Below are 9,495 nucleotides of genomic sequence, written 5' to 3'. Positions count from 1 at the left end.
TGTGACCATCATCCAATGTTACACCATGTGCTAGATGTAACTTGTCAATACTAATTAGATCCTCTTGATTATGTTGTGCCATGATTATATATCCTTGTATGTATATGTTAGTTATTTTTTGGAGGTACCACAAAGCTGGTCCTAAAAGATGCTAAATTTAGAGGCACGAAAATTTAACTAGCTCTAATGAATTCTAACTTTACTCTAAGTCTTCATAGAATTCATACTCAGAGTATAATGAGTATTTTTTATTACTTGAAATTAACACGATTAATTTCAATTTTGACTCATATAATTGCATAGGTAATCTCCTTTGTCATGTATCTTTGATCAAGGTTGCTTGGGATAGAATCATCCTTCCTTGACTAAACAACAATTACCCTTGCTCTTTTATAGACTTCTCTCCTTTGGCCCCAAGCCTTTGATCAAGCTAGTCCATAAGCACTTAATCAACTTCACTTGCTCTCTTTTATATTCCCCGAACTTAAATGCCAAATTAAGATGGAAAATACTTTTAGAAGGTTAGAAATTAATTTCCATGACAACCTATACCCCTAGTTTGCAAACTTCTCTGCCTACTGGACTACGACAAACACATCCTTTAGGCTCACCAACAAATATCGTACGATATATTGTATTTGTGTGTTTGTGCTCCACTCTTTACTAAGCTCCACATACCTTGTCTTCGCTTTCTAAGCCATGTGGCACCATAAGATCACCCTCTATAGCATCCTCAAATCAATCATCAACATCACCACAAGCACGGTCCTCCTGGACATTAGCTTTGACTCCAACATGTTGTCCAACACCATCCACATGTCATCTCGGCATGTGTGAACATATGCTTGATGACATACAAGATTTAACTAGTGTTTCCTTTAGAGCACCCTAAAGTTGACAACAACATGCACACTTAAATGAGGGCGTTAACATATGGCCTTCTTGTTGGGGTAAAGCCCTATGTGGCCGGTTAGGCCAGGTGCCCACCCACTATACTTATTCATTATGTACATAATAGAATAAGGGGGCTCACATGCAGAGAGTGAGTTTTAGCCCTTGCAAACACAGGTCTCCTCTTCTCCTCTCTTCTCCATTGCTGCACACACTCACATGCGCTCTTGCTCGTGCACTTCAACTGGCATCAGAGCTCAGGGATTGGGAGCACCATTGGAGCTCAGCGAGGAAGCAGACAGAGAAGCAGCATAACTGCAGCACATTTTTGCAGATCTGTTTTGGCCTACCAAAAAGTCTTCATTCAAGCCAATTTCAGGGATTCTTGATCGGTTTTTTGTCCTCTTCAACTTTTCAGAAGAAAGTTTTCTCAAAATCTTCAGCAATTTTGAGATACGTCACTCAGACTGCCTGCACGTCTAGGCTACACAGCTGCACATTTTTACAGATCTATTTCGTTTTGTAAAATAGCCCATTTCAGGTCCATTCCCTGTAGTCATGGCCATTTTTTCGTGGTCTACAACTCTACAGAAGAAAGTTTTTGCAAATTCTGAACGGTTTGGGAGATATGGGACTGCCCGGCTGCAGGGTATTCGGAAAGTTGAACATTATGTATGCCTATTGTGGTGATTTGCTACATTTGGAGACCTCGGATTGAGCTTTGTCATTCTCTTGTTTTGTGCATTGATGTTTTACACTTAGTGAAGAGAGTGTGGGTTGAGATTTTCAATAAATTTAGGCACATACGTTGAGGACACTTTGTGGATGTATGCATTCTTGTGGACTCTCAGGATTCGAGAGTGGATTCATCACAGGTTATGTGCATTGACTTGTGCAATTGAGCAGATTTCAAGTGTGGTGCACGGATTTGTAGAGAGATTTGCAAGCATTTTTAGCATGATTGTGAGTTGAATTTTCAGATGATTCGGATGCTCATTTCGTACACATTTGGTACATGCTTGATGCTCGTTTATATTGCCATGTGGATGCACATGATGTGGCTTTTCGGCGAATGGTATTCTTCGCCTTGCAATGGCATACGTGGGTTGATTTTCAGTTGTTTTGAGCATCAATTTGTAACATATTTTGGTTGGTTTGCATCCAAGTTTATGCTAGTATATGCCTTGCTTATAGAGTGCGGTTGATACACTTTGTGTTTCGGATTACAAGATTGTTTTCCAAGTTTATGGAGTTGAGACTTTGGGGCAGCTCATGTATGCTTGAGTGCGGATTTTGCGCATGATTGCTCATGGTTTTGAGCATGTTTATGGCATGTATGGTTATTATGGTTAGATAGCCAAATACTGCCGAAACTCTGCCGGATTTTTCTTGCAAGTTTATTTGTTTATGCGCATGGTTTGCAATCGTGTTTTGATTGCATTTGGCACTCGGTGGTTGCTTTGCCATAGTGTTTTGGCATCGCATTGTGAGATTGCTTGCTCACCAGATTACGTCATGACATATATGTGGTAATCTCTTCAGAAGGGAGATTGTTGATGATAGTTTCATCGATTACCACATAGTTCTCTTGGATTATTAGAGCGGGTGTTTTGGCATCATTTGAGTGGTTTTTCTCACATGTTCGTTACATTGATCGCCATATTTGTTGATACTTCTCTTAGACAGCTTATGTTGTATTTTGACAATACTTGGTGTATGAGTTAGCCAGGCTTTGGCTATTGTCAATTGATCGATTTGTGCTTGGTCTTGTCATAGGTTATCACCATGGATTTGGCATGTACATCATTGTCAGGGTTTGTGATTTTCCATACAAAGTTTGATGGTTCAAACTTTGAGCATTGGAAAGCAGGTATGCATTGACTCAGTTGGGCCAAGGTGTTGCCACTACAGGGCATGTATGGTAGGCCAGAGTCTATGATTGACGATGAGTGGGAGGCTTGGATGAGCTTGCACGTTCGATGATCATGTTACACCTTGGTGAGTCTGTCTATCACATTGGTTTGAATTCATGTACATCTAGAGAGTTATGGCAAAAATTGTGCAATGCTTTTGGCACAAATGTGTATAGAGAGATGCCTACAGTCAAAGGGCAATCTTGCAGACATAGAGATGTTGTGTGTTGGCATTGTGGTCATACAGGGCATGTACGTAGGCATTGTTTTCGACGAATGAGACAACGCAGAAGACATCACAAGAGGGATGCTATCGCTTTGAATGATGTGGGAGCAGATGTAGCGTAGGTGGCTACGCATGACGAAGATGTTGACTTTGCTTCCATGTTTACTCCTGACTTTCTTATGTTGGTTATTGACGACACATTACCTTCGCATTGGATACTAGATGTGAGTGCAAGATTTCATGTCACGCCGAGCCGTGAGTGGTTTAGCACATATGGTAGTGGTATGCTTGGACATGTGTGTCTAGCTAATGGTTCAGTGCATGACATAGTTGGTGCAGGAGATGTCAGACTATTGTTGCCGAGTGGTGCATTATACGTGTTGTGAGATGTATGCCATGTGTCAGGTTTGACACAGAGCTTGATCTTTGTGACTCAGTTACGAGACAGCGGATGCCAGGTAGTGTTGGATGAGCACAATTTCAAATTGCATCGTGGACAGCTAGTCATAGCAAGAGGTGCTAGTGTTGGCATGATTCATGTGATGCGAGTACGTCACATACGAGACGGGACAGTCTTTGTGAGTACACAGCCATGCAGAGAGATGAGACATGTCTCCTTTACGGATAGGTTGCATGATGCTCCGATTTGTGAGCATGTTAAGCCAGTTGTGCAGACAGTTGTGCAGCAGGGCATGTCATTCATGGATACGATGACGGATATGGATGACTTGAGTGCTGAGGATTCAGTCGTGATTCAGTCATTCATGGATATGCTTAGGCCAGAGGCTAATGTGTGTGAGTTAGAGCTAGGCATTGCTCTTACCACACAGGGTTCAGGACAGATAGATGCTCTTGGTGTGCATGTGACATGTGATGGACACGAGGATGGATTCCAGGGATCAGAGTTCGAGTGTCAGGGTGATTTCCATGAGTGGAGTTCTGAGCCAGATTTGACCGAGATGGTCAAATTGGCAGATATTGCTAGGATTGCATCAGCATTTGGGAGTCTCATCTATGAGATACTTATCTCGAGACCCTAGATTGCATTTACAGTGGGAGCAGTCACTCGTGTAGTGACTGACGTTGGCCTTGAGCATAGGGACACTTTGCAGCTTATGGTGAGATACATGCAGGATGTGTGCGGCTTTGGTGAGGAGTATGGTGTCGATCGCTCCATACTTTCTCTACGATCAGAGCTGGATGCACACAGATTCAGTGAGCCAGTGGGCGTGGCTGAGATCATACTTGTGATGGCCTTGTACAGGTTTTGTACGGTTTTCTTTTCTCTCACGGCCACATTGGCCTTTACGTGGGAGGTTGTTGGGGTAAAGCCCCATATGGCCGGTTAGGCCAGGTGCCCGCTCACTATACTTATTCATTATGTACATAATAGAATAAGGGGGCTCACATGTAGAGAGTGAGTTTTAGCCCCTGCAAACACAAAGTCTCCTCTTCTCCTCTCTTCTGCATTACTGCACACACACACACACATGCTCTCACTCGCGCACTTCACTTCTCCCCCGGGTAGGAATTGTACAAAGAGAGGCTAGCTAGTAGCTCCTAAACTAGACAAATTTATCACAATATAGTACCTACAAACAAGTAAAAGTTGCGATGACTATTGATATTATAGGGATTGTAGAGGAAAACAAAACCTTGTCTAATGGCATGGCCTTATTTTGAAGTGACATATGAGCTTAGCCCCCCTTAGTAGGTGGATTATAGTGTTGGGAAGCCTAAACCTTAAGGTTGTTGTAGCTAAGAACAAGTTTCATTTGTATGTGATGGAGGCCGAGTCCACAAGTCATGGTTGTAGATCATGTAATTGAACACACTTTATAAGATGTTCTCTATTTTGAAGGTCATGATGTTAAGCAAGAGATGGCTAGTTAGCGAGACAAGCTACAAGAGATAGATCAAGAATTAATTAGCTGAAGAATATGGTACATCTGATGGCTATAACTTTTCTATCACCTACTTGAGGTTCCTATGGGTGCTAATTCTCCTCTGGTTCAAGAAGCATTTGTTCTTCAAAAATATTGTTGCAATTGTCACCCGCTTAACTACACAACTACTACATTTCATCTCCTACATGAAGCTAGGTGGGTGGGTGGTCATCAACTCCAACTTAAAAAGCTATGCTAGTAGCCAAAAGACCGTCTTACAGTTGGTGGTAATCATCTCCATCTTAGAAATCTATGTTAACAACCAAAAGACCTTCTTAGAGCCCTTGTTCAAGTACAACATACACCATAATAAAGAAAGAATAGGGCTTCAATTGATATAGAGACATAAGAAGGACCAAGTATTCCTCTTGGATTATGTAAAGTACCCCATGTAAATTTCCTACATAATGTAACATGCATGAGAGATGCAAGCATAGTTGATTATATATCCTCTAAACTAGCCAAATCTTCCTTGTCATTCCTCCTTGGGAAGATCCTATATTAAATGCATTCCAAGAAATAGGAACCTCATCAAGATCATGTCATCCCCAACTATGCTCCGTTGTTGTAAGCCATAGCTCTCTCTCTCTCTCTCTCTCTCTCTCTCTCTCTCTCTCTCTCTCTCTCTCTCTCTCTCTCTCTCTCTCTCTCTCTCTCTCTCTCTCTCTCTCACACACACACACACACACACACACACGCACACACGCATGCATGCGCACGTGCCACACACACACACACACACACACGCGCGCGCGTGCACGCATGCATGCGCATGTGCCACACACACACACACACACACACACACACACACACACACACAGAGAGAGAGAGAGAGAGAGAGAGAGAGAGAGAGAGAGAGAGAGAGAGAGAGAGAGAGAGAGAGAGAGAGAGAGAGAGAGAGAGAGAGAGAGAGAGAGAGAGAGAGAGAGAGAGAGAGAGAATACCATAGGTCCATAGGTCATCATTGACATATGTGTATTTGTGAGAGAGAGAATACCACAGGTCAGTCAACACTCGGCAGGCAGATGTGTGTGTGTGTGTATGAAAGAGAGAGAGAAAATACCACAGGTCGGTCAACACTCAGCAGGCACATGTGTGTGTGTGTGCGTGAGAGAGAGAGAATACCACAGGTCGATCAGCAGGCAGAGTAGGTGCATGTGTGTGTGTGTGTGTGTGTGTGAGAGAGAGAGAGAGAGAGAGAGAGAGACAGAGAGAGAGAGAGAGAGAGGACCTCTGAAAATCCTCACAGACGCGATGCGTTACCACGTCTCTGCTTAGTGCTGCAATTGTGCGCTTGCATCACCACGTTAAGTGTTCTCTGCAACTCTTATGGCTCTGCTCGTGGCTATGGTGTGCTCTCTCTCTCTCTCTCTCTCTCTCTCTCTCTCTCTATGTGTGTGAATCTCTCTCTTTCACACTAGACCTTGAGTAACAAGTTTGAGATATTGGCCAAACTATTTGAGGTGTGGATTTTTTTATAAATTACTTTACACGAACTCAGCGAGTTATAGGACGAATAGTTGTTTGCCACATAACTCATCGAGCTACATGGAGGGTTTAGCCATGTAACTTGCCAAGTTACATGGCAAACACACACTTCAGTACATTTATGTAACTCATCAAGTTACATGGCAATCATGTTCTACCATGTATCTCACTAAGTTACGTGGTCTTGCTGACTGTATTGCCATGTTTTTCAACGCGGCTCGCCACACTGACAAACATGTAACTTGTCCAAGTACGTGCCGCATGGCAAGGCACGTTGGAAGCCATGTAGCTTGTTTTGTGGCACAGACTCCAAAGTCATTTCCTGCCATCATGGTGTGGCCATGTAACTCGCGGTTGCGCCTGGTGGATCTATTTGGAAACCAAACAGCCGAAAGAGATCTTATTGATAAATATGTGGAAGCTTGCCCCATATCTGTACTAGAGCTATTGCCCTTAGTAGAAGATATTTGTGAATCAAGAGGGAAAGGAAAGAGTTATCTGGTGAGGCCTTTTGATAACTCAATGAGTTACATGGCAAAGCCACGTGTCACCTCTTGGTGTTTTCGGAGCAAGGGTATCTCAACAAGTTAGCTGCATGTTGCATGTGATGCTAGGGTGGGGACTATGAGAACTTAGAAGTGGGTACATCTTATCATGCATACACCCCATAGTGTATTCTTGAAGCACAAACTTTGCCTTGGTCCATCTAAGAATATTGTAGTCAACTCCCTCCTCATTCCCCTCCTCCGTAATAATAACTGCAAAAGCATCTCCCTTTGCCAAGCAATCTGTGAGAGTATCAGGATCATCTGAGAATTGTGTGATACCATCCTCAATGGAGCTACTCGATGTGATCATGTCATGTGATGGTGAAAGAAGTTGTAATGTTTACATGTCTGCCCATTCTATCATGGTGCAATCTATCTACTAGTCCATGTACGCAAACAACGCAAAAGCATGAGTGGTGCCTAGTAAAGATGGTGGGATCCCTTGCTACGATGCTCCAAATGCTATGCAACTGGTGCATAGCATTTGGTGCATACCTGCTACAATGTCATTGTCGGATTGCGGGGGCCTTTGTTGTGCATCATGTGTGTGAGGCTGCAAACACACAACTTGTGTGGATGTAAGTTCACGAATGCAGACAAGTGTGTCACTCACCTCCGTGTAGCTGTCGATACAAGAAACTCGCAACGTCGTGTGGAGAGGGAGCTTGTCGTCGCTACTCAACCACCTCCTTGTTGCCATTTCGTCGCTCGCTCGCACACACACACTCTGTCACACTCACACACATCCAAGAGATAGCAACGAGAGGAGGAGAGCAAGAGAAAAACCATACATTTGAGAATACAAAAAAGTTAGGGTTACATACCACTTATGTGAGTCGTCCCATCCAAATATGGACGCCCACACTTGGCAGACAATCCAATATGCTCTCTCTCTCTCTCTCTCTCTCTCTCTCTCTCTCTCTATATATATATATATATATATATATATATATATATATATATATATATATATATATATATATATATATATATATATATAAATATACTAAATCTGGTGTGCACCTATCATCGATGATCACCCGTAAATAAACATGTGGAACTGACAAGCCCAACCCATGACTCAATATAAATAAATGAGAATGCCACGTAAAGTGAACATGCCTCCCATCCCAATGTAATTTCCATCCTCGAAATTTAGGAGTGCGTGTTTGAAAAGCAAAAACTTTTGGATCCACTCGTATGGGTCTTGAAGTAGTTAAACATCTTGACGAGAATAGTAGCTCGTGGACGTGCACTCAATCACGAAGTTTAACACTACAAGAGGTTGCACTTATGCTCTGCCAGAGTGCAATCTTTATTCTCACTGGAACACTACAAAATTAACAAAAAATAGCACAATAACTGCATTCTCATAAGAACATGGATAACTAAAAATCATATGCAGTGAATAAGCACAAGGAATGATTGGTAAGAAAAAAATAAACAATTTGTTGAGCAGTAAACATTAAAATGCAATATAATTAAACTTTGAGCACTTGTAAAGGTCAACAAATAAGAAAATCTACCGTCGTTAATTTAATTTTCAATAGGCACTAAAGGTCAAGTATTTATCCCATGGGCAAGCTTCTTAATGCTCCATAATCAATTAAGCTGTTTAATCATGAGAGCAGAGTGTTTCATGTCCCAAGGTTGACTAGAGGCTATACCTAGAAGACCATCAAGTTAAGGTATGATAAAGGAAATCACACATGAAATCATCACTTGAACTGCTCCCTTTGTTTGACTCCCCAAAGTGTTTATGTTATAGACTTTATTGCCACAGAGCCTCAATTGATCTTTTGAGCTCTCGTTTTTTTCTTTTCGTTTTTAAGTGGATTTTCCTTTCATTGATTTCCAATTGCGTAACTTTGTGGTGTCATTTCGACATTGTGAAACTCCCCGGGATCATCACAATAGTCAAACTTTCTTTCTAACACTTAAGCTAAATGTCAAGAGGGATTAAGCCCACTACCTTGGTCATACTAGCTTATCCAAAAAATTGATAAATTAACCTAGATAAGGAACTATGACATAAAATTATATTGAATCTAATGTTTGATACTATGCAAATGTGTTAAATACTTAACTACCATTCACAATTAAGGTAGACAAACATGGATACTAGAAAAGACAACAAGCGATGATAATGGACAAGAAACATGATAATGGACAAGAAACATCTGTTTGTGTTGGCCATCGTGCTCGATTCGATGCGAGAGCTTGACAAATATTGCACGATATTTGAAAGCCAAGCTACTGCAATTTGTTCATGTACACAGTAGAAAATAGTAGAAAATACCTATAGGAGGCACATCAGTGGGAAGAGGCACCAACCCTTATTGAACAAAATCAAAACAAAATAAAGAACCCTAACCTATCTATTTGCAGCACCCTGTAGGGTCAATGAAATAGGATATCATATAGATTGGCTAGCAATCCTAAGGCTAGGCCTCTATCCTCATCGTCAAGATAAATATAGTCAT

The sequence above is a fragment of the Adiantum capillus-veneris genome, chromosome 28 (genome assembly GCF_014529385.1).
Source record: "Adiantum capillus-veneris isolate H3 chromosome 28, ASM1452938v2, whole genome shotgun sequence".
NCBI lineage: Eukaryota > Viridiplantae > Streptophyta > Polypodiopsida > Polypodiales > Pteridaceae > Adiantum > Adiantum capillus-veneris.
The sequence above is the reverse complement of the archived record's forward strand: the minus strand, read 5'-3'. Positions refer to the sequence as shown.